At 37.5% G+C, this 27,692-nt stretch overlaps 2 long non-coding RNA genes across 2 annotated transcripts in view; one reads left to right on the top strand and one right to left on the bottom strand.

Annotated features, from left to right (window-relative positions):
• LOC138352920 (uncharacterized) overlaps window positions 1-18,195 on the bottom strand; it is a 264,785-nt gene extending 246,590 nt beyond the window's left edge. The window contains exon 1 of the long non-coding RNA XR_011222992.1: window positions 18,040-18,195. This is a non-coding gene — a long non-coding RNA (uncharacterized lncRNA). The remainder of the gene's footprint in view (window positions 1-18,039) is intronic.
• Window positions 18,196-18,403: 208 nt separating this feature from the next.
• On the top strand, window positions 18,404-27,190 carry LOC138352921 (uncharacterized). Its single transcript, XR_011222993.1, has 3 exons — window positions 18,404-18,929; window positions 23,539-23,645; window positions 26,277-27,190. It is a non-coding gene; the product is annotated as an uncharacterized lncRNA (long non-coding RNA).
• Window positions 27,191-27,692: the final 502 nt, after the last annotated feature.

Genomic DNA, 27,692 nt, shown 5'->3' with positions numbered 1-27,692 from the left:
AAAAAACACAATAAACTACATCTGAAAGGTTAGGAAAAGGATAATATATACAACAAATCTGTCAAAAACACCATAAACTACATCTGAAAGGTTAGGTTAAAAGGTTGGGGAATACGAATAAATAAATAATAACAAACATAATAAATACAACTTAAGAGCAGCTTGATGAACTTTAACAAATAACCCTTGATCTGCAAAAATGACCATTTGAGAAATTTGCCCTGAGAAATTTGCCCTTGAAACGAGTAAATTCCCATATATACCAAAAATCCTTTGAAATGGTTAAACACACAATCTTGAACAAATAACACTTGAAATGCAAAAATGTCCATTTGAGAAATTAACCCTTGAAATGAGTAAATGAATATGAGACAATGATTGACGAAACACAAAAGACAAGCAGGAATAATTATGTAAGTTAGATCATGGCTGGTTTGGACTAGATAAGTTAGGATACAGCAGTTTGGGAATGTAGATTAAGTTAGGTAAAGCAAGTTAGGTTACTTTAGGATAGGTAAGATAAGTTATGTAAGTTAGGTTATGCAGGTTAAGTTAGGTACGATAGGTAAAGGTAAGGTAAATTGAGTTAGGATAGGTAAAGTCAGGTTTAGGAACGTTGCGCTAACTAAGTAACATTGGGTGGAGAGGATAGGTTACGTAGGATTTGGACAGTGTAGTTCTGAGAACAGTTTTAGGGTAAAGTGACTAAGAAAATATATTTTAACAGAAGCGCGGGTTTGGTATGAAAAGCTGAACTAGTTACATTTTGGAGAGAAATTTTATGACTGAAGATGACTTGAAGAATAACATGATGGACGGAGAGTTTCTTTGACGAACGAATGTGTCTTAGAGAACAACTTTTGGTGAACGAAGGTGAATTAGAGATCTCTTTGATGATTCTGAGAATAACTTTGATCAACGAAGATGGATTGGAAAGTTTCTCTAGTAGACGAAGGTGCCTTAGAGATTAACTTTTATGATTTAGAGAACAACATTGATGTCTTAGAGAACAACATTGATGTCTTAGAGATCAACTTTGATGAACAAAGATGTCTTAAAAAGCTTCTCTGATGAACGAAAAGTTACTTAGAGAATAACTTTGATGACTATTTGACTTTTTGATGGCTCTGAGGTTAGTTTTGTTGAACGAGGATGTCTCAGAAGGCTTCTTTGAATAACGAAGGTGAGTCTGAGAATAACTTTTGATGACTGTGAATGACTTTGTTGTCTTAGAGAATAACTTTGAGAGCTTAGAGAATGTCTTTGATGAACGGAAGGTTACTTAGAGAATAACATATCTTGACTGAGAATAACTTTTGATAGCTCTTAGAGAATAACTTTAGTTGTCTCTGAGAATAACTTTTATGAACGAAGATGTCTGAGATTGACTTTGACGTCTCTTGGAATAACTTTGTGGACATGAGAATATCTTTGGATAACTCTGAGATTAACTTTGATGGCTTTGAAACAACTTTGATGAACGAGAGTGAGTTAGAGATTACCTTTGTTAACTCTGAGATCAACTTTGATGAACAAAAGTGAGTTAGAGATTACATTTGATAACTCTAAGATTAACTTAGATGTCTCTGAGACAAACTTTTATAACATAGAAATTAACTTTCATGACCAAAGTGAGTTAGAGATTACCTTTGATGACTCCGAGAATAACTTTGATGAACAAAGATGTTTTGGAAAGTTTCTCTGAAGAACGAAGGTGCCTCCGAGAATAACTTTGTTAGCTCTTTGAATAACTTTGTTGACTTTGATAATGTCTTTTGAGAACATGAGTAGTATTTTGTTAACTCAGAGAATAACTTTGGTGACTCTGAGAAAATCGGTGATGACTTTGAGAATGACTTCTGAGAACAAGAGTAACTTTGATGTCTTTGAGTAAGTCCTTGATGTCTCGAAGAGTGTCTTTGACTATATTTCTTACTTAACGACATATAATTTTAGTTAGGAACAATGATGAATATGACTATTTTAGCAAAGTGAAAGGCTACTTTAGTTAAGAACAGTGTTGGAAAGAGGTTATACATGACTATTTCAGATGAGAGAAGTGATATTTCAGTTAAGAAATGACAGGGAAACATGATGAAGTAACTATTTTTATTTGACTGATGAATACTTGTAGTTAAGGAAAAAGACAAACATGACGAGGGAGACTATTTTGTGCTCCCCAAAGTATAAGGTTCGTTAAGAACAGCGATGAAAGATAACTTTGGTTATTTTTCTTACTTGACAAAACATAATTTTAGTTAGGAACAATGATGATGAATATGACTTTTTCTGTTGATTGATGGATAATTTTAGTTATGAAATGACAATGAAACATGAAGAACACGGATATTTTTCTGATGACTAGGGAATAAGTTTAGTTATGAACAGGGTTGGAAAGATACCTTTGACTATTTTTGGTTGATTGGATAATAAGTTTAGTTGAGAAATGAGGAAAGTGACTATGTTTTAGTTGATTGGCGAAAGATTTTTAGTTAAGAAGTTAGAAGAAAAGGTTTGTCTTTGTAAATTTGGAACTGAATAAAGTGTAGATTTGTTTAAGAACGGGTTGGTAGAACTATTAAGCTGACGAGGACGAGAATTACTTTGACATAGTTTTGTAAATAAAAACTGAGTGACTAAAATTGTTGAGGGGACTGTATTGCCGTATAATATTATTTGACAAAGAACTAGTTAGTGAATGGAAGAAACAAAGAACATAAAAAAAATTGAGGTTAAGTAGGGGAATGAACACAGTGAACATACGGTGAACGCAGAAAACATGTAAGAAAAAGTTGATGAATAGAGTGAGCATGCAGGGAATATGAACTTATAGAGAATATGAAAACATGATAAGGAACATAGGGAATACAAGAATGAACACTGAACATGTGAAGAACAAGCTAAGAACATTGAGAACATGAATATTGAGTATAAAAGTTATACAGAGAACATATGATGTACATGAAAACCTGACAAAGAACATACTGAACATACGGGGAAAATGGTAGAAAACAGAAAAAAAATGAGAAAAACAGGTGAAAAGAATTGAACTGAGCATGCTGTGAACATTTGTAGAACATGGAATGAACACAGAAACATGTAAGAAAAAGTTTATGAATAGAGTGAACATGCAGGGAATATGAACTTATAGAGAATATGAAAACATGATAAGGAACATAGGGAATACAAGAATGAACACTGAACATGTGAAGAACAAGCTAAGAACATTGAGAACATGAATATTGAGTATAAAAGTTATACAGAGAACATATGATGTACATGAAAACCTGACAAAGAACATAGTGAACATACGGGGAAAATGGAAGAAAACAGAAAAAAATGAGAAAAACAGGCGAAAAGAATTGAACTGAGCATGTTGTGAACATTTGTAGAACATGGAATGAACACAGAAAACATGTAAGAAAAAGTTGATGAATAGAGTGAACATGCAGGGAATATGAACTTATAGAGAATATGAAGACATGATAAGGAACATAGGGAATACAAGAATGAACACTGAACATGTGAAGAACAAGCTAAGAATTGAAATCAACTATTTTTTCACATATTATGCTAACACCATATGTCTATATGGTGAGAGATGTAACGAAGATGGACTAAGTCATACTTTCATTTAAAAACGATATTTGGTCTGTAGAAAGTTGATTTGCGTTACGTTACGTTACGTTACATTGTGTTATAGAGGGTTAAAACTGGTATACCGTAATATTCATATGCTAAGAGATGCAATGGAGATATTGTGTTTGGCTAAATGAGTTCACATTTCAATAATGATATTCGGACAACAGCCAGAAAGTTGATCTCTACGTTACTTAATGATGATATAATGCGATGCAATCGTGTGCTAATATTTTATTTGTGTTAGAATGTAAGGGCTATAGGAGTTTGTCTAGACTTGCATACATTTTCAAACGCTATTTATGTAGGCAGTAGAAAGACTGGTTTCCCATTACGCTACATTGACTGTGATACAAGAACTGAAAAACAGACTTAACCCAGACCTATTTCACTATCGACTCACCGGTCTTATTCTCATCGATTGGTGTTTACATTGGATGACGTAGGTCTTAAGAGAGACAGCCTTGCTGGAGAAAGATACGTGAACAGCGGCAGCAGGAGAAAGGAAATGATGTTACTTTCCCCAACTACTAAATGATCTGGAGAGAGAGAGAGACTGAGAGACTGAGAGACTGAGAGACTGAGAGACTGAGAGACATAGAGACAAAGAGACAGAGAGACAGAGAGACAGAGAGATAGAGAGAGAGAGAGAGAGAGAGAGAGAGAGAGAGAGAGAGAGAGAGAGAGAGAGAGAGAGAGAGAGAGAGAGAGAGAGAGAGAGAGAGAGAGAGAGAGAGAGAGAGAGAGAGAGAGAGAGACTGAGAGACTGAGAGACTGAGAGACTGAGAGACAGAGAGACAGAGAGAGAGAACAGCAAATTATGATTTGTTATAATAATAAGATTGAAGACCTGCTTATGACTGGATATTCTTAAAAAAATACTATTTGAGCAAAGAATGGTGATACTAAAGCTTAGAACATAACATCCGGTCTGGGAATGGGGGCAGTGATGGTTTGGCCATGGAGGGGGGTGGTAGGGGTAAGGGTAAGTGGGGGTGGACGGGGAGAGGGTAAGGCCGAGCCATTACATCCTCCATCTCAATACACCTCAAACCATCACGAAGGTGAGACTGCAGCGAGAGGGGCTGCCGGTTCATTCATTCAGGAGTCTTGCTATGGATGTAGGACGGAGAGGTGATGGAGATTGAGTAAACATGCATACATTTCAATGATATTTATTTGGCCAGCAGATGTTGTGATCACAGTTAACAAGAACAATTTGTAGGTAGAGATCGCGTCTCCGTGATGATGTGAAATGTTTCTCTCTTTTAGTAAACGCTAACCTACTGACTTTGACTGAGTTTACTAAGTGAAGTGTCGTGTGGTGGACTTTAGAGAGGGAGAGAGAGAGAGAGAGAGAGAGAGAGAGAGAGAGAGAGAGAGAGAGAGAGAGAGAGAGAGAGAGAGACAGAGAGAGAGACAGAGACAGAGAGAGAGAGAGAGAGAGACAGAGAGAGAGACAGAGAGAGAGAGAGAGACAGAGAGAGAGAGAGACAGAGAGAGAGAGAGAGACAGAGACAGAGAGAGAGAGATAGAGAGAGACAGAGACAGAGAGAGAGAGAGAGAGAGAGAGAGAGAGAGAGAGAGAGAGAGAGAGAGAGAGAGAGAGAGAGAGAGAGAGAGAGAGAGAGAGAGACAGAGAGAGAGATAGAGAGAGAGAGATAGAGAGTCGCGAACCGTAGCGAAACGCACTGGTAATGGTTGCCCGGTATGGGAGCGGGTGGAGATGAGGGGTGGGAGTGATTGATTGATGGCTGACAGGCGTGTCTGTCGGCAGGAGTAAGTACCTCGCACCTCCTTACCGGAATCCACAGTGTATGGGGAGTCGTCGTGGGACGAATATCAACACTCTGAAGACAAATGACCCAAGGGAATGGCCAACTTCTGCAGGAGAGTGCTCTCTCACCCCTCAACACTTGCGACTTCCTGTAGGGGAGCTAATGGTTTGTCTAACCACATAATGGCCCAGAGCACTCTCTCCAGACGAAGGGGAAGCTCCATCCAACCCACACCCAAAACAACATAACAGACTGTTGCCTTCTCCTCACATCTACACACTAACTCACGATTAAGGCTACGCAAAAACACACATACATATTCTTTTACTCATTCCTCACTCTTCCTTCTATTTTCTTACTCTATCACTTACTATACCACGTACTCTCACACTACTCCCATCTTTCCTGACTAGACACGCACGCGCGAGGTGGGGGGCCGCACCTACTCGCCCGCCACGCGCCAAACTTCCGGGAAATTCCCTTACACCCTGTGACTAGACACCCGCGCTGCGACGACGACCTCGCGCACCACCTGCCACTCATCAACATGACCTCCCCTCTTTCATGACCACATACCCAAACACCGGACGCTCACACGCGTCCGAAACACCCCAAAAATTCCCCGAAAATCCCCCCAAAACCTGTGCGACTACACACCTGCGCACCAGCTGTCGGCTGGCACTCCAGGGAGTGCCAGCTGGCAGCTGGTGCGCGCGGTCGTAGTCGTATATTTCACTACTTAAGCATGGTACATAATTGCAAATTGTATACAAGTATTAATATTTTCAGACAAATCTCAAGATATTACTATAACTAACTTTATGCTACCAAGTTGTTCAGTGTTATAGTAATTTAATCTCCATAATTGTCTAGCATACACTTAAAAATAGGCAACAAATATTATTGGAAAGTACACAAATAACAGCTGTAGAAATATTGTTAAAAAAAATAATAGAAGATTACCATCAAATTGGGGTGCAGCTGGTCTTTGTTTTGAATTAATGTGTGATACATCCTGTATGTTATATTTTTTCTGTTTCTTGTTTGTCACCTTTATTGAGTTTGGTTCCTCCACGTTTAAGAGTCTCTTCAAGTACTCATTTCTTTGTATCATTGCAGCACGTGCTTTCTGGTACTCACGTTCAAGATGTTCTCTAGTCATCACTGCTATTCTCCGGTGAAATTCTGAAGAGAAAATAATAGTGTTCGAAGGAAAAGTACAAGAACAAAACAAGAAAATTATGCTTATGCAAAATTATGCTACAATGTACCTATTAATAATCTTAAAATTTGCTACAAATTACCTACTTATAATTATGTGTTAAATTATGGACTTTCCCATAATGATATGCATGTTAGTGGCATTACCTATACTGCCTACCTGGAGCCCCCTAGAGAGATAGTGACACAAGTTAAGGTAATCCCTTTAGTAAGGTGCTGGGTCAACATAAATAAGCTATAACTAATAAGGACACAAATCAATATGTTCATTTAACAGTGGTATTAACATTTATATAAATATAGCTAAGAATAAGTTTTTACAAGTGTAACAAAGTGAAAGAAATGTATGAAAATTTTGATGATATATTAAAATGCTCATTGATTGAACCTGTCTTCCTATATATAAAGTATAAAAATAGTAAACACAGTACCATTATTGTTGTCTGTAGTTATTTTTGGAACATCTGGTATGTACAGCATACTGTCAAAATCCGATGATCTATCTGAAAAATAGATTGGTAGCGTAAATATTTGAATTCATTGCATAGCCTTTTATACAAACAAAAAAGAAAAATTGTACAGAAAAGCTAACACAACATTATAACACCTTTCTGTGGTACTTTCTATGGTACAAAAGAAAACAAACCTTAATTATAAAGGAAAATAAACTGACAGAAGAACTATGCATACTGCTGAAAATACTTTCCACAAAATATCTAAACCAAGGGATAGTACCCCGAGATTTTAAATATGAAAATTTCACCCTTACAGTATTTAAAAAAAAAGCAGAAAGAGTTAAGCACAAAACTAATGTCCGATCAGCTAGGTATAACACATCTGCAAGCTCATGGCGAAAATCCTAAGGGAGGGAATCATTTACCATCTTTCAGTGAACAATCTTATTTAATCAACACACCATGGTCTTCTTAAAAACAGATGCTACCTTATAAACCTCCTCACTTTTGGGACATGGTAACATGGTACTCAGATAAAGGGTTTCCGGTGGATGGATACATGGATTATGCTAAAGACTATAATAAGGTACCACATGGAAGACTAGCAAGGAAATTACAGGTTCATGAAAAAAATTGTAAAGTGCACAAACCAATAGTTAAAACAAAGAGAGCAAAAGGTCATACTAAATGGGAATGAATATGAAAAAATGTGGTAAGTTGAGTACCTCAGGGGTCCATTTTTAAGTCTAAAATATTTTTCATATATTGAACATCTATGATATAGAAAAGAATATAATATAATCAACCACATCCTCATATTTGCAAATGCCTGGCATTTCACGAGCACTTTGTCCGGGGTTTATATTCTAGCCGGGGAGGATTTACTGGGTTAGGCTAACCTAACCTAACCTAACCTAACTTAACCAAACCAAACCAAGTATCTCAAGTTACAAATATCTCTGGGAATTCATATTATCTGCTGTTGTAGAATTGACAAAATGGACAGTGTCAACAAAATTATTCCCACATACTCCGTCACTATGTGATGGAGTACACATAGAATAGGGACTGAATTGTCCCTGACAGGGACAATTCTGTAACAAATGTTCTAGCATAAAACTTTGTACAGTTTAGTCATTTCTTACCGTTTGATGTACTAGGTAGATCCATGTGTGGTGAAGTTTTATAGCTGGAGCTGGAAGATCCTGTCGAGATGACTTCTTCAAAGAGACTAATAGCTTCCACACACATTGTGTCTTGAGTCTTCCAGTACTTGGCCTACAGTTACCAGATCTGATTTACAGAAACTAGTGAACTATGGAGATAAGATTGTTAATAATATACTTTTTTTGAGATTCATATGACTTGCAGCTTAAAAACCAACCTTATTTTAAAATAGTACACTAAAGTACATAGCAAATTGCGAAATTCGTAGCTTTAACTACTTTAAAGCTAAATTCTCAAGCTTTGAAAATAAGCACAATTTGCTATTTTAAGCAGAATCTTGCAACTCTGATTTAGCATGTAAACATTGACTTGCATTCACAATGTAGTTATTTATTTTTCAACAATTTAAAACGGGTTATGAAAATACACACATTGGTACATTATTGCAAAGGCACTATACTATATATATATATATATATATATATATATATATATATATATATATATATATATATATATATATATATATATATATATATGTCGTACCTAATAGCCAGAACGCACTTCTCAGCCTACTATTCAAGGCCCGATTTGCCTAATAAGCCAAGTTTTCATGAATTAATGTTTTTTCGTCTACCTAACCTACCTAACCTAACCTAACCTAGCTTTTTTTGGCTACCTAACCTAACCTTACCTATATATATAGGTTAGGTTAGGTTAGGTAGGGTTGGTTAGGTTCGGTCATATATCTACGTTAATTTTAACTCCAATAAAAAAAAATTGACCTCATACATAGAGAAAAGGGTTGCTTTATCATTTCATAAGAAAAAAATTATAGTAAATATATTCATTCAGGAAAACTTGGCTTATTAGGCAAATCGGGCCTTGAATAGTAGGCTGAGAAGTGAGTTCTGGCTACTAGGTACGACATATATATATATATATATATATATATATATATATATATATATATATATATATATATATATATATATATATATAAATTGTTGCAAGTCGAGCAACAAATATTTTACATTGAACAACAAATGAGATTGGAAAAGCAGTATTGCCAAAATAGACCCCAGACACACCCTGTGGGTAGTAATGGACCCCCATACCGACCCTATGGGGGGTAGTGGACCCCATAATAACACTATGGGCAATAATGGACACTATACAAACACTATGGGCGGTAGTTGACTTCATAGCGACCCTGTGGGCGGTAGTGGACCCCCTATCGACCCTGTGGGCGGCAGTGGACCCCCTATCGATCCTGTGGGCGGCAGTGGACCCCCTACCGACCCTGTGGGCGGCAGTGGACCCCTACCGAACCTGTGGGCGGTAGTGGACCCCTACAGACCCTTTTGGACGGTAGTTGACTTCATAGCGACCCTGTGGGCGGTAGTGGACCCCATACCGACCCTGTGGGTGGCGGTGGACCCCATACCGACCCTGTGGGCGGCAGTGAACCCTATATAGTAATCCTGTGGGCGATACTGTACCATATAGTCATCCTGTGGGGGCAATGGACGCCATACATATCCAGTGGGTGTTATTGTACCCCATACTTATTCTGTGGGTGGTTGGAGCCCCATACCCATCCTGTGGGTTATAGTGAACCCCATACTCATCCTGTGGGTGGTATTGGACCCCATACCCATCCTGTGGGTGGTTGTGAGCCCATACCCATCCTGTCGGTGGTAGTGGACGCTATACACATCCAGTGGATGGTATTGGATCCCATACCCTTCCTGTGGGTGGAAGTGATCCCCATACCATTCCTGTGGGTGGATGTGACCCCCATACTCATCCTGCGGGTGTTATTGGACCCCTTACCCACCTAACAGGTGGTAGTGGACCCTATACTAATCCTATAGTTTCCTATAATCCACACCATACCATCCTGTTTGCAGTAGTTTACCCTATATACATTCCAACATAACATCGTTTTCTGTTAGCGTTCCTACAAAACATTCTTTAAAGATTTCTAAAGCACAAACTATGGTATATAATATTGATTGGTGAAGCACTGTTATTCTATGTAATAATTTATTGTGCTTATTATAATTTACTAAGAACAACTAATATTTCTCAAAACAAAACTACGAGCCTTCAATAGGATGTAGCTGATCTGTAATATTATAAGAGCATGGACAATAGTAGGTAAATTTCACAACCCATGTGGGACCTGAAAACTACAATTTTCGTTATAATTGAACCAATCACGACTATTCAGCTATCTACGTTGATGGACGAGTACTGTGAGACGTAAATTGGTACGTGAGGAAGAGTTTGAGCCTTGGTAAAAAAGTTAACTGGGAATATATCACATATGTACTAAATTACATTCCACATATTGACTTTAAGCATTAAGTCATATATGTGCTGTCTTGTGTGAGAACGGGTTGCTCCTCAAGGCTGGACAACGAGGCTAAACAGACAGCTGCTTACCGAGAAGCAGCTGCAACGACATGTGTACCAGTACAGGTGGGGTTAAAAGTGACAAAGATATCCACCAAATCTACTAGGAGTTTATAGATGAGTAAATCATCAGGGCGAGCAGAATTAACATGACTAAGATTAAAATACTTAGTCCATGTAGCAGGACCAAACAAAGCTTGGAACGTATTAGAACCGGAAGGAATTGTGCAAGTGTAACTGTGGAAGTAACAGCACCGAGCGCCCCCAGTAAGAGGTGGGGGGGGGGGGGGGGAGGAGGGGTAAAAGGCGCAGTTGTCACAATGAGAGAAGGAGCCACTCCATGTGATGAGGCGGTCATTACTGGGGGCTTGGGGCTCAACTCAGCCACAGAGGTGGGAGGGGGAGCAGAGAGGGGTAGTCGGGAGCTGGTGGACCAAGCTCTCACAAGTCAAGTCTGGCTTTGGGCAGGGCTTGGAGAGTAGACGAACTCACAGAACCCCATCAAGCAGGGAGTCAGGAGCTGCTTGGTCTAGGACCAATGAAGCAGGGCTACAGAGCCCGGGTTTCCATTACATTCCAGCTTGGGGGCCTGGTCTCCCCCCCCCCCCACGTCTTTGAAGTTCAAAAGAGGGTCAGATATAAACATGTAAATGAACAGGTAATATTTCATCAACGAACAAGCGCCCATACCCACCATGGAGCCACAATTAGAGGATAGGACACCCGACAAGACATGCCCCTAGGGGTGCATCGTGGATATACGCTCTACAATCGCCACCTTTAGAACCATCAGTCCGTCAAGATTGGGCTCAGCAACAAAGGAAATGATTGACAATAAAAGTGTCCCTTAGCTCGACAATGCCGAGTACCACAGTTTTACGGGTGAGAGAGTGTGCCTCCCCAAACACCCGGTGTCTAAACAGAAGAAGACATGTGAAAGAATAATTAAGAATAGCAAAAAGTCGCCCGGAAATACCAATTAAAAAGGAGAATTGGGAAGGAAAAATTAAACGTAGTAGGAAAAAGCATTCAGCACAATTAGTGAAGAAGGCAGCAGGAGCATAAGGCTTCAAAAGGACAGAGGACACTGTCCCATGGAGCATCACACTCTAGCATCCGCCAACCAAGCCCCCTCACGATGGCAACAGGCTGGAAAGGGAGGGAGAGATGAAAAAGACGAGAGGGTGAAGAATACTGCCCGGTGAGACACCAGTGTTTATGGGTAGAGTGGGAAAATTGGAATCATTCACAGAGATATACTGGAGCCTGTCACTGAGGTAAGATTGTAGGTATTGGAGGGAGTGACCTCTTACTCCACAATGTTGTAATTTAAAAAGGTTAATGTGTTAACAGTGTCAAAAAGTCGCATGTAGGTCAACAGATAAATGACCAGGGTACTCATTTTTTCAAGAGCTGCAAATATCAAGTTAATCATACTAATCAGTGCATGAGTGGTCCTTTTTGGTGCCTGAAGCCATTATGGCAAGAACTAAGTATATTTTGTTTTGCTAAACAGGCGTAAGGCTGCTTGTAGATTAACTCTTTAAAATATTTTAGACAAAATCAACAGAATTGATATTGGTCTATAATTAATAATAATAATAATAATAATTTATTTAGGAAAAGTACATACATAGTTGCAGGGTTACAGTACAAACATTCTGTTTGATTTAAAAGATAGAGGTAGTACATACAATACCTAAAGCCATCCCAGCAAACACAGAACGTTTGTGGACGTTTTTAAATGGTTCCACAAAGGTAATACTGTAACTTTTGACATAAATACGTATATCTGATGTTCTTAAAACCAAAGGATATAACTAAAAACATATATTCTTGAGACACAGTTTTTTAAGATTTATGTAAAAATTTAAAAATAATAGTGAATGCTATGGTATTATAATGTTTTCATGCTTTATATTTAAGAATAAATAATTTTCAGTCAACATTTAGTTTTTTTTGTTTACTTTCTGTAAAGCTATCCAATTTACGTTCTTATAACATAAATATAACATTTATATGACGTCAGTATAACGTTATTTACACGACATCATTACGTTATTATGATGTTATATTAACGTATAATTCCTGTGTGAAAACCAGAATATATATTGAACTTTATGTTTTAAACCTTGTAAAGTTATCATAAAACTTGGAATAAGACGGTAAGCATGCTTTACTTATGAAAATATACAAACAAATCAACAAAAACATTTTAACATAAAAAACATAAACATAACATAAATTAATTGCATGCATGGGAGTTAACTGGAACTCTGTAATATTGCATACATGAACCTTAAGGTACAAACCCAGTGTATTTACTCATGCAGTTCTTTCCTAAATCTAAATTTTTCCAATTTTTACACTTTGTTTCGAGTTCTGTCTTGTGTTGCTACTTTTAATACCCCATTAATGTCCCCTTTGTTATGTCCATTTATCCCATTGTGCACCTCTACCATATGTCACTCCTAATTCTTTGCTTTTCTAGAGAATGTAATATAAGCTTTGACAATCTTTCTTCATATGACAGGTTAACAGGTAGAACAAAGATTACCATTTATATATGGATAACTATTATAAGTCGGTTTGAATGAGTGAATTGCTGCTTGAAGATAGGTATATACACCTGTGGTACTATCAGATTGCATCGTGGTGAGCCTAAAACCCTTCAGATCCAAGCAAAGGGTAAAATGCCAGCAGATACAATTGCGAACACATTGATACCAAAATGAAAGACATATGACGAGAATTGAGGTAACCAAAGTGAAAAGAGTGTTCACATTACATTGCACTAGAGTGCTCCCGGGTTACTTTCTCTCACTTTCTCTGTTTTGTGCGGATGGTACACCTTGCTTTTGGAGTTTATATGCATTTAAACCTGTAGATAATTCTATTGCTAACACATTGATACCAAAATGAAAGACCTAGGATGACAATTGGGGTGACCAAAATGAAAAGAGTGTATACATTTTATCGCTCTTGTGCGCTCCCTGGTAACACACTCTCGCTTACTCTGTTTGTTGCGGATGGTAAGCCGGGCTTTTGGAGTTTATATGCCTTTAGTCCTGTAGAGAATTCTATTGCGAACACATTGATGCCAAATTGAAAAAACTAGGATGAGAATTGAGGTAACAAAGTTGAAAAGGGTATACACTTTTCAGTATTATCACGCTCTCTAATGTAATGAGAGTTGCCTGAGGGTGGCTCAGCTTTCTTTTTCTGGTACCCTTGGCCTACATTCATCTTGTCGGCGGGTGGAGCGCGCTGCTGTCTTTGACATTATATGCACATAGTTCTGTTGGGAATTCTATTACGAACGCATTGATACCAAAATGAAAGACATAGGACGAGAATTAAGGTGACAAAGTTGAAAAGAGTATACACTTTTCAGTATTTCCGCGCACTACCAGGGAATGTCCAAACAAAAATGGAGAGAGTGGAGGGGTAACTTGCCCAAAACGCGAAAGTGTTTGGGGAGATTAACTTTCGTTCAATACTATTATGCAAAAGGAGCCACACATCTATGGTTCATCCAATAAAATCAGCAGACTTCTAGATGTTACTACTGCTCGGCTTAGACTCGGTTACAAGTATTTCTGGGAATTCTCATTATCTGCCGATGTAGACCTGACCAAATGTTAACTGTCAACAAAATTATTTGCACACCCCTTCGTCACTATGTGATAGTGAATTCAGAGACAATTCTATAACCAATGTACCAACGATGTGTCAATATTTCATTCAAAATGATCTGGTACCAGAAATTTTAGCCAAATATCCCCAGTTTGCTAACTGTAAGTAGTAACTAAGTGATTGTAACCTATCCACCGCTGCCCACTGGATGGGGAGCGGTGTGCAGGACAAACATATCAATTGTGACACTAGCTCTCCACATATGTCAGTTGCTTAATTTAGAAACTGTACTTGTGATCGATCTCGAACCTATTGTTGATGTGACGACTTATACTGAATTTTGTAACTAGCTCATCAAGATTGTAACTTGCTTAGCTAAATGAATTGTTGGGTTCAGTCCCTGAGCCCATTATGTGCCTCTGCAACCCTTTCCACTACCGCCCACAAGATGGGTATGGGGTGCATAATAAATGAACTAAACTAACTTTAAGGCATCCTGAAAGAAAGCTTGGAGGGCTTGAAAAATTGCAGAACGAAGCCTTGAGGATAATCCTTGGGTGCCTTCGTACCACAAAGATACTTAATATGAGAAAGGAACTTAATATTCCGAGCGTTGTTTATCGTGTTACTGAAAATAACTGTCAAATTGGTATAAAAATGCTTAGGCTAGCTCATCCTAACCGTTGCACAGAAGCCCTCCAGAATTTCTTTATTGAATGTAAACATTGTTTCAAATAGATAAATAAAATTGGAACTGAACTCAGAAAGTATCAGATTTATAATTTGTACCAAGAGAGACAACAATAGCACTTTCCTGCACTGTAGGAAATTACACCCTTTTCAATTTTAATCCCTCCCTTTCCATCAAAGGAGCAAATTAGAGATCAGTCCCAGCTTTGTCTTGAGGCAAAGCTCAACGTCTTAAGCCATATTGATGCTCTGTCCACAGAGCATTCTCTCTCTCAAATCATATACACTGAAGGTTTCCTACAGCGCCCAACGGGTGCAGCTGGAAGTGCAGTTGTCCTGGCAATAGGATATGACTTATATTTTGAGTGGGGAGTCCGTATAAACAACTGGGCCTCTACCCTTCAGACTGAACTATTTGCCTTGCTCCTTGCACTGAAATGTGTACAAGTATCCAAACTTGATACATTAGTTGTAAGTGACTCTTTATCATCCTTAATTGCTCTCAACTCTTTAAGACATAACTGTAACATGCTTGTGTCTGAAGCTAGACACAAATACAATAACAACTTGAGGAACCTTATCATAAACAATAATCTCAACAAAAATCACATAGTTCTCAGAGGTGATTTCAATATTGACCTAGGGCTACAAAATAACCCTCAAGTAGACTGTTTCCTCAACAGCATGAATTCCTGTATGCTCATCCCCGCAATCACCAGGCCCACCCGAGTCACTCAAACATCTGCGACTACCCTGGATCACTGATGGACCAACATAACAGCTCCTCTTACATCAAGTATAATCACTGACAGAACAACTGACCACTATCCTACCTTCCTTGTAGCGAACATGGCCATAACACCACCAGGTAACAAGAAAATTACCTTTAGGTTACAATGTGAAGCGGCAATAGGCAATCTCACAAATGCCCTCCACAATGTAAACTGGGAATCTAAATTTATCAATACACAGGATAATAATTCGTTAACTAGCCTCTTTCCAAAATTTAAAGCCTTTACAATACTTATTGTCCTCTCCTCACCAAGCAAGTAACTGGCAAAAAGGTTAAATAATCCCTGGCTCACTAATGGCATACTTAAAGCAATCGACAAGAAACATGAATATGAAAAAAAACTTAGGATTGGCCTAGTTGGAAAAGAAGTAGTTAAGAGGTATGCATCAGTGCTTACCAGTATAATAAGAGCAAAGCGTTCCTATTACGAGAATAGATTCAAAGAAGCAAAAGGCAACATAAAAAGCACATGGAGAGCCATCTCTACCATCCTAGGAGCTAAACAACATTTACATAATAAGATAAAAATCTCCAAGGATGGTTATACACCTGCAACAGATCTTGAAACAGCAACTGAATTTAATAGCTTCTTTTCATCGTTTGGTGCTCACCTTGCCCGAAAAATCCCAGAGACTCAGACATATGTTACCACATATCTTTCACGCAGCTATCCAAACTCTCTTCTCCTCTCTCCGGTCAGCCCTACAGATGTTGTGTCCATCATTCACTCGCTAAAAACCAAAGCTGGGAACATTAGTGAAATACCATCGATGGTACACAGGCGTGCCTCCCATGCCCTTGCACCATCCATAGCACTGCTGTTCAACAAATCCCTAGAGTGTCATACCTTCCCTGATATCCTTAAAAAAGCAAGAGTAACGCCAGTTCATAAAGGAGGTAACACGGCAGACATAAATAATTACAGACCCATATCGAATCTACCTATATTATCAAAATTATTTTTTTTTTTTTACAAACAGCTCTACTCCAATCTTGTAAAATTCAATATACTAAGTCCCTGTCAGTTTGGCTTCCGCTCCCAAAAGAGTACCAATGATGCTATTGTTAGTCTGCTTGACTTAATCTTCTCAGCCCTTGACAAAAGTGAGTTTCCAATTGAACTCTTCATCGGCCTGAGAAAGGCCTTTGATACTGTTAACCATAACTACCTCTTACTTAAATTCCACCATTATGGAATCCGTGGCCTTGCCCTAAACTATATCCGATCCTATCTTAGTAACAGACACCAATATGAAGCCATCAATGATATAACCTCTCCCACTTAATTACCGTAAAGGTGCCACAGAGCAGCATCCTAGGACCCTCCTGTTTCTTATATACATCAATGATCTCCCTAATGTCTCTAACATACTTAAACCTATATTGTTGGCTGATGATACTACTCATCTACTCTGACCCCAACCCACTCCTGTTAAATAATGTTGTAAACAATTAATTAAAAAAAGTCTACTTGTGGTTGTCAACCAACAAGCCTCACACAAAACATAGAAAAGACCTACTATATCTTATTTGGAAACAAATCAACAAATGCAATTCAGCTACAGATAGATAATGTAAACATTAGCAATAAAAATGATGGAAAGTTTCTTAGCCTATACTTAGACAAGAGACTCAACTTCCGCACCCATATACAACACATAACTAAAAAGGTTTCTAAAACAGTTGGTATACTGTTTAAGATCAGATATTATGTACCCTACTCTGCTCTCCTCTCACTCTATTATGCACTTATCTATCCCTATCATTCTTATGGCGTTTGTGCTTGGGGTTCAACCTCTGCAAACTACCTCAAGCCCATCATCATCCAGTAAAAATCTGCTATCAGGACAATAACTAACTCTACCTTCAGACAACACACAGCTCCCTTGTTCAAATCCTTAAACATGCTAAACAAATTCACTCCATACATTCTCCTGTGTAAATTACGTTTATAAAGCCCTTTTTCTAACTGCAAACCCTGTTCTGAAACTCTTCCTGGACAGATGTAATAGAACACATGGCCACGTCCCCACCAGACATAAATATCTCTTTGATATCCCCAGAGTCAAACTTAATCTATGTAAACACTCTATGTAAATAAAGGGACCTAGTTTATGGAACTCACTCCCTTATAATGATTTGAAAAGCTGTCCAACTTCTGCCATATTCAAAAATAAAACCAAAAAGTACCTGTAGTACTTTTTAAGTACGAGGGAGTAATGCGCAAAGCGTCCCTCACCTGTGACGTCACAGCGTCAACTGACGCCATATCAACACATCGGCCATTTTGTCGTCAGTTCAGTCATGGCGAGGACTAACCCTTCATGCAAACTGCACCTACTATCAAGAAGAAGAAGATTTTGTGTTCCACCGATAGTATTATCGTAAGTAAGCACTTATATTTTATATTTTATTAAATTAATTGATTCTATTTTTCTGTAATAAAGGTCCAAAGGGTTGTTAAGGAACAAGGGTGTACCGATACCGACGCTCAGTGCGCTCAACTCACACCAAAGTATCACCTGTGTAGCTTCTGTAATTAGTGTTAATTAGTTATGCTATAAGATAATGAAGCGAGTATAAGATTAACTCGCTACAAGGGTACTGTGTTGGGAGGTGAGGGCTGTTACTGGTGTCTGTGGGGATGTGAGGACTTGTACCAACCACTATCACCACCAGTACCTTGTCTTGCACCCTGCTTAGTTTTCCTATTGAGATATGAAGTATTATTGCATTCATATAATTATTCATTCATTGTCATTACTATTTTTATGGGCTATGTTCTGTTACCCTAATGCTTTTTACCCCTGGGCATGTCCATTTACTCTCCAGCCCTTCACAAGCCACTGCTGCACCCCCTCCATGCCCATACTTACTGTGCTTATTCTTACAGGACTGCACTGCATTATGTGGTGCTCACTGCCTGGACACCTTGATACATGCATTATAGGGTTCTGGTAGTTGTTCTACTCACCAAGCCCTTCCAAGGCCAGGCTTGACATGTGAGAGCTTGATCCAACAGGCTGTTGCTTGGACAGGCCCCTCAGGCCCACATATCCACCACAGCCTTGTTTGTCCGGCACTTCAAAATCAAATGTTTATTTACGTAAGGTACATACATATTTTTAGGTAAGGTACTCTTTATTTGGGTAAATTTATCTTCGTAGTATTTAGCTTTGGCTCGTCTAATTATCTTGGATAGCAATAACGAGTAATTCTTTGAGAATTCTTTGGAGACAATTCCTAACCTATACTTCTCCCAACCTATACTTCTTCTCAAGGTCATCTTCACTTCTTGAAGATGTTCAGGTTTTCTCTTGAAGATGTCGACGGTTGTTCCAGCAATACTGTATTTCTTTTATTGCTGAAAACCTGTTTTCAGCCATAAAAAAATAATCCTGAATCCAGAAAAAAATCCCTTTTGTATCGTCTGGAAATTTTCAAATATTGCTGATCAAACCTGAGTCTAAATTATTTGTATATATTATGAATTAGAGGTCCCAGGACAGGGTTTTTAGGCACTCCACTTACATTTTCCCACTCTGACTTAACCCCCATTTATACAAACTCAGTCTTATCTTTTAGCTAATAATTTATTGTACACACCATACTCAGCCTGTGTAGGGTAGTTTATTGTGCATGTGTAGTATATATATTTGTGTAGTATATTTGGTATATTTAATGCCTCTAACCTCTCCTCATAGTTCTTGTCCTTCAGTTCTGGGAGCCACTTAGTAGCATGTCTTTGCACCTTTTCCAGTTTGTTTATGTGCTTCTTAAGATATGGGCACCATACAACCGCTGCATATTCCAACTTTGGTCTAACAAAAGTCGTGAACAATTTCTTGAGTATTTCGCCATCCATGCATTTAAAAGCTCTGAATATTATCCTTTACCTGCAATTGGTTGTTGCTGTATTTATAGAATATGATTTGTTCTACTTTACATTTGTTTGTTCCTTTTTTTCAAAATTTCTTTCTGCCTCTCTCCTCACTGCCGTGTAGTTGTTTCTCTTTGTATTACTGGTATGTTTGGGGGTTTGGCCTCTTCGTATATTGATTCCATTTTTGTGTCTTTTGGTCTCTGTCCGTCTTGAAATTTCAGTTGAACAAATCCTGTTTCCTAGTTCTGCATCTTTGTTTTGGTATAAATGTTTTTGTTCCTTTATCATATATTTCACAAAATTGACATACTGTGCATTAATTCATCTCAATTACTTCCTTTCCTAACAGCAAGCCTTTCCAGTAAAATTCTTTGAATTCTTTTCTGACTTCTGGCCTAATGTTTGTTTTATCCTAGTGTGTATGATGCCTAGCGTGTGTCTGGTGCCTGTTGTGTTAAACCGAAGATAAATGCATAAGTATAGGTCAGTAATTTCTCCAGCTTTGAAAGGGGCTTTCATTATGCAGCAGTATTCCACTCTAGAGAGCACTAGCGTCTTGAAAACTATCATCATCGGTATAGCATCTCTAGTGTGAAAAGTTCTTGTTATCTATCCTGTCATTTTTCTTGCAGTTGTGACGGCTACTTTATTGTGTTCTTTAAATGTAAGGCCTTCTGACATCAGTACACCCAAATCCTTTACGTTGCTTTTCCGTTCAATGTTATGATTTGACTGAGTTTTGTAAGTGGTTTCCGTTTTTATATTTTTTATTTTTTCCGTAGCGCATGAGCTGAAACTTATGTTCGTTAATCACCATGTTATTTTCTGTAGCCCATAGAAAGACCTGATTTACATCTGATTGGAGGTTTGCCGTGTCCTCTATGTTGCCTACTCTCGTGAAGATTCTAGTGTCATCTGCAAAGGATGATCAAGTACTATAGGTTGTGTCCTTGTCTATGTCCGATATGAGGATGAGAAAAAGTATTGGAGCAAGCACAGTACGCTTGGGGACTGAGCTCTTTACGGTTGATGGTCCAGATTTTATTTTGTTGACTACTACACATTGGGTTCTATTAGTCAGGAAGTTGTATATCCATCTGCCTATTTTTCCGGTAATTCCTTTTGAACGCATTTTATGTGCAATAACACAATGGTCACATTTGTCAAAGGCTTTTTTTTGTCAAAGCGTTTTGTTTGTCTTCCATGGCATCTAGTGCCATGTCAGAGTGGTCCAGCAACTGTGATAGGCAAGAGCGCCCTGTTCTGAAACCATGTTGTCTGGGGTTATGGAGATGCTGTGATTCCATGTATTTTGTGATCTTACTTCTTAGCATTCTCTCAAAGATTTTTATGATGTGCGATGTTAGTGCTATCGGTCTGTAGTTTTTTGCCTCTGCCTTATTTCCTCCTTTATGGGGCGGTGCTATCTCTGCTGTTTTTAGTATGTCAGGGACAATGCCAGTATCTTGGCTTTGTCTCCAAAGAATGTGAAGGGCCTGCGATAACGTTTTTTACAGTTCTTGATGAATATAGAGTTCCAAGAGTCAGGGCCTGGTGCAGAGTGCATAGGCATACTGTCTATGGCTTCTTCAAAATCCAGTGGGGATAGGATCACATCTGATTTATGATTTGATGTTGGTATCATATCCATGAAAAATTCATTTGGGTTATCAATCAGATGGATGGAGAGCTACACTCGTGGTGTCCCATTTTCCCAGCACTCTTTGTCATATAATGCTTTGAAACTTTTGACGGATTTGGCCTCCACCACCTTCTCACCTAACATGTTCCAACCGTTTACCATTCTGTTTGCAAAAGTGAATTGTCTTACATTTCTTCGGCATCTTTGTTTAGTTCGTTTAAATCTATAACCTCTTGTTCTTGAAATTCCAGGTCTCGGGAAATCTTCCCTATCAAGTTTATCAATTCCTGTTACTGTTTTGTACGTAGTGATCATGTCTCCTCTTTTCCTTCTGTCTTCTAGTTTGGAATATTTAATGCCTCTAATGTCTCCTCATAAATCCTGCCCTTCAGTTTTGGTATGAATGTTTGTGTGCCTTCATCGTATATTTTGCAAAATATGGAATACATCTCATTTACTTTACTTTAAGAATATGGTTCGATCAATTAAAAACCCTCTTGTTCAAATTGCAAAGAGACTGAAAGAGATGCAGCATGCTCAATGGATTATATATTAGTGATTATTATTAGGATTATATATTAGTGAATCATATTAGTGATTCAATTATTATGGTCATAAAACAATAAACAAATAGTTTTGGTGTTATTACACTCTATTCACAGGTTATATATAAGTATCTGCATGTTTTGTTCACCATTACAAACCACTAAGTTGGTTTGATTTTTGTTGAGATTGTTATTTATGATAAGATTCCTTACGTTATCTGAGAATGAAGCTATGTCGGTATTGGGAAATCTATAGATGGCACTTATAGTCAAGGAGGATTTAAGGGATTTACTGGAGAACTTGGCAAAGGTATATTCACAATAGTCGTCTCTATTACTAATGAGACTATTGCAGATGAAGGTATCTTTGTAAGATATTGCTATGCCACCTCCTTTTTTTATTAGGCCTGCAGTTGTGAATGGCTTTATTATCAGCCAAGTTGTAGCATACAACATAGCATATATATGTATATGGCATACATATATATATATATATATATATATATATATATATATATATATATATATATATATATATATATATATATAATATATATATATAATATATATATATATATATATATATATATATAATATATATATATATATATATAATATATATATATATATATATATATATATATAATATATATATATATATATATATATAATATATATATATATATATATATATATATATATATAATATATATATATATATATATATATATATATATATATATATATATATATATATATATATATATATATATATATATATATATTCAAAATTCGTCAGTGTACTACATTTTTGTTGTTGCTTTTAGGTGATGCTTTTAACCAGTCTGATTGTGCAACCACAGTTCGAAGAATAATGAAGATATGAACAAACGGCCTGTGGTCACTATACAGTCTGGAAGGGCAAAAGAAGAAATTGGCATTTCTACAAAAACAAGAACTATATAATGTTATTTTAAGTAAGTAACCAAAAAATTAAATAATTTTTTTAAAGTTTAAAATTCACTTAAAAATGTAAATTTTAAGTTAAAAAATTTTAACCAAAAAACTTGATATTTTTCATATTTGGAACCATTCCATAATCCCAAGCATAAATGATTATATTTCTATCACTTGCTCTTAAGATTGTTTCATTTAATAGAGGTTGGGCATAATTGTTCTCTGCTGCTAATAGAACTGACTGACTTAGCTATAGGAAAATGTAAAATTAATTGGTTTATCCATTACAGTATTTTGCAGTTTATTTCATGATCCTGTGCTTAATACTTGCATAAATAGTAGATTACAAAATGCATTTTTATATCATTAGTATTGAATAATAATAATGCAAATAATTGACTTATAAATGATGTACAATTAATTGGTAGGTGATATTATATTATTAATATTTTTTCATTCTTGCAAAGCCTTAACAAAGTCATTAACATGTTAATATAAACTTGATCACCTTCCACTTATTTTCTCATGTGCTACCTACATGTACAAAACCTTATTCCTAAATGCATATTTTGTTCTGAAACTTGTCCTTTATATGTTGTGTATCACCATCTCTGGAGAGTTTTATCTGATTGATGTATAAATTACTTTTAATTTTACAGAATATTATTGTTATACTGAATTTATTATTATATATATAACTTAATTTTACAGAATCATCTATCAACGCACATCCACAAGTTGAGGAGGAGGATGTGACCTTCCAGATGTCTGAAGTACTGAAACAGGCACCAAACAGGCCTGGTGGATCTAGGTACAAGGTAAAATAATTTAATTTTTTTTTTTTTTTTTTTTTACTAATTGTCCGATATATATATATATATATATATATATATATATATATATATATATATATATATATATATATATATATATATATATATATAAATATATATATAATGTGTCGTACCTAGTAGCCAGAACGCACATCTCAGCCTACTATGCAAGGCCCGATTTGCCTAATAAGCCAAGTTTTCTTGAATTAATGTTTTTTCGACTACCTAACCTAACATTTTCAGCTACCTAACCTAACCTATAAAGATAGGTTAGGTTCGGTCATATATCTCTATTAATTTTAACTCCAATAAAAAAAGAATTGACCTCATACATAATGAAATGGATAGCTTTATCATTTCATAAGAAAAAAAATAGAGAAAATATATTAATTCATGAAAACTTGGCTTATTAGGCAAATCGGGCCTTGCATAGTAGGCTGAAAAGTGCGTTCTGGCGACTAGGTACGACATATATATATATATATATATATATATATATATATATATATATATATATATATATATATATATATATAATATATATATATATAATATAATATGTATGTGTGTGTGTGTGTGTAATTACCTAAGTGTAGTTAAAGGATGAGACCGTCTTCCCAGCACTCTTTGTCATATAACGCTTTGAAACTACTGACAGTCTTGGCCTCCACCACCTTCTCACCTAACTTGTTCCAACCGTCTACCACTCTATTTGCGAAAGTGAATATTCTTATATTTCTTTAGCATCTGTGTTAAGCTAGTTTCAATCTATGACCTCCTGTTCTTAAAGTTCCAGGTCTCAGGAAATCTTCCCTGTCGATTTTATCAATTCCTGTTACTATTTTGTATGTAGTGATCATATCACCTCTTCTGTCTTTTAGTTTTGGCATATTTAATGCCTCTAACGTCTCCTCGTAGCTCTTGCCCTTCAGTTCTGGGAGCCACTTAGTAGCATGTCTTTGCACCTTTTCCAGTTTGTTGATGTGCTTCTTAAGATATGGGCCAACTTCTGTTGTTGGGCACCACACAACAGCTGCATATTCTAGCTTTGGCGTAACAAAAGTCATGAACAATTTCTTTAGTATATCACCATCCATGTATTTAAACGCAATTCTAAAGTTAGAAAGCGTAGCATAGGCTCCTCGCACAATATTCTTTATGTGGTCCTCAGGTGATAGTTTTCTATCTAGAACCACCCCTAGATCTCTTTCTTTATCAGAATTCTTTAAAGATTTCTCACATAATGTATAGGTTGTGTGGGGTCTATGTTCTCCTGTTCCACATTCCATAACATGGCATTTATTATCATTAAATTCCATTTGCCAAGTGGTGCTCCATATACTTATTTTATCCAGGTTTTCTTGAAGGGCATGACAATCATCTAAATGTCTTATCCTTCCTATTATCTTAGCATCATCAGCAAACATGTTCATGTAATTCTGTATACCAACTGGTAGATCATTTATGTAGACAATAAACATCACTGGTGCAAGAACTGAACCCTGTGGTACTCCACTTGTGACATTTCTCCAGTCCGATACATTGCCTCTGATTACTGCCCTCATTTTTCTATGTCAGAAAATTTTTCATCCATATTAGAAGCTTACCTGTCACCCCTCCAATATTTTCCAGTTTCCAGAACAACCTCTCTATGTGGAACTGTCGAATGCCTTTTTTAGGTCCAAATAGATGCAGTCAACCCAACCATCTCTTTCCTGTAATATATCTGTTGCTCGATCATAGAAACTGAGTAAATTCGATACACAGGATCTTCCAAATCGAAAACCATACTGTCTGTCTGAAATTATATCATTTCTCTCCAGGTGTTCTACCCATTTAGTTTTAATTATTTTTTCCAATATTCCAATTCCAATTTTTTCCAATAATGTGTGTGTGTGTATGTATATTTGTGTTGTTGAATATGACCGAAAGTCAGTCTTTCTGCCCCTCTCCTTACTGCTATTGTTGTTTCTCGCATCTTTGTATTGCTTGTATGTTTGGGCAATTTTTCCCCTTTTCCTAGTTCTGCATCTCTGCTTTAGTATAAATTTTGTTGTGCCATTATCATATATTTCACAAAACTTGACATACATCTCATTTACTTCATGTCCTAACAGCAAGTGTTTGTCAAATTCCTTAAGGAAATATCTGAGTTCCCCATAATGACCTCTCCACAAGTCAGGTTTTTCAACTGCTTCAAGCTCATTTTCTTCCAGATTATAATGCATTGCATACTTTATTCCCAAAAAGACATGGTCACTTTTACCCAAGTGACAATGTCACTTGGGTAAAAGGAAGGAGGTACTGAAAGGAGGAAAAGGGAGGTACCAAAGGAGGGAGGTACTGAATGATAAATATATCTTTCTCTTTCCTGGTAAATATAATATCCAGCATGGAGGGAACATCCCCTTCCCTCATCCTCGTAGCTTGTTTAACATGTAGAAACATGAATGTTTACAGGGTGAGGTTTACGAAATTATATATATATATATATATATATATATATATATATATATATATATATATATATATATATATATATATAATATAAAGTTTGTGTGTGTGTAATTTATATAAATAAATAATTAAATATTAATTTTGTTAATATCTTTTCAGGGAAAACTTGCAAGTACAATTCGTATACAAGAGGGGCAACAAGAGCCAGAGGATGTCTACTAAGAAAATATATAAGTCTTTATCCTCACACTCTTGATATATGGTCTTCTCTGGTCTCTTTATTTTCTCTCCTCACAAATGTCCCTTTTTTTTATTTCTTTTACGTTTCTCTCCTGTTTTTCTTAACTTTTAATCTCTCCTTTCTTCCTCTCTTCTAACACCTCTCGTTTCCTGTCTCTTCTAGCTTCTCTCTTCCTTTACTTTTTATATTTGTGGTATTCATTTATGTCATTTTTATCTTGTATATTTTTCTTGTATCTTTTTCTTATCTTGTGTTTCTCTTCCCCTTCTCTTCAATGATTTCTCATTTCTCTCCTTTCTCTGTTGTTTCTGTTCTGTCTTCTCTCTCCTTGCCTTAATTTTGTTCTGTCTCCTCTTTTGTTGTGTGTGTCTTTCTGTCTCTGTCTGTCTGTCTCTTTCTCTCTGGCTCTCTTGCTCTCTGTCTCTCTCTCTCTCTCTCTCTCTCTGGCTCTCTTGCTCTCTCTCTCTCTCTCTCTGGCTCTCTCTCTCTCGCTCTCTCTCTCGCTCTCTCTCTCTCTCGCTCTCTCTCGCTCTCTTGCTCTCTCTCTCTGGCTCTCTCTCTCTCTGGCTCTCTCTCTCGCTCTCTCTCTCTCTCGCTCTCTCTCTGGCTCTCTTGCTCTCTCTCTCTCTGGCTCTCTCTCTCTCTGGCTCTCTCTGGCTCTATTGCTCTCTCTCTCTCTGGCTCTCACTCTCTCTGGCTCTCTCTCTCTCTCTCTCTCTCTCTCTCTCTCTCTCTCTCTCTCTCTCTCTCTCTCTCTCTCTCTCTCTCTCTCTCTCTCTCGCTCTCTCTCTCTCTGGCTCTGGCTCTCTCTCTCTCTGGCTCTCTCTCTCTCTCTGGCTCTCTCTCTGGCTCTGGCTCTCTCTCTCTCTGGCTCTGGCTCTCACTCTCTCTCTGGCTCTCTCTCTCTCTGGCTCTGGCTCTCTCTCTCTCTGGCTCTGGCTCTCTCTGGCTCTCTCTCTGGCTCTGGCTCTCTCTGGCTCTCTCTCTCTCTGGCTCTGGCTCTCTCTCTCTCTGGCTCTCTCTTTCTCTCTTTCTCTGGCTCTCTCTCTTTCTCTGGCTCTCTCGCTCTCTCTGGCTCTCGCTCTCTCTGGCTCTCGCTCTCTCTGGCTCTCGCTCTCTCTGGCTCTCGCTCTCTCTGGCTCTCTCTCTCTCTGCCTCTGACTCTCTCTCAAGCTCTGACTCTCTCTCTCTCTGGCTCTCGCTCTCTCTCTCTCTCTCTCTCTCTCTCTCTCTCTCTCTCTCTCTCTCTCTCTCTCTCTCTCTCTCTCTCTCTCTGGCTCTCTCTCTCTCTCGCTCTCTCTCTGGCTCTCTTGCTCTCTCTCTCTCTCTGGCTC

Source organism: Procambarus clarkii, chromosome 55 (genome assembly GCF_040958095.1).
Source record: "Procambarus clarkii isolate CNS0578487 chromosome 55, FALCON_Pclarkii_2.0, whole genome shotgun sequence".
NCBI classification, from domain to species: Eukaryota; Metazoa; Arthropoda; class Malacostraca; order Decapoda; family Cambaridae; genus Procambarus; species Procambarus clarkii.
The sequence above is the reverse complement of the archived record's forward strand: the minus strand, read 5'-3'. Positions and strand labels throughout refer to the sequence as shown.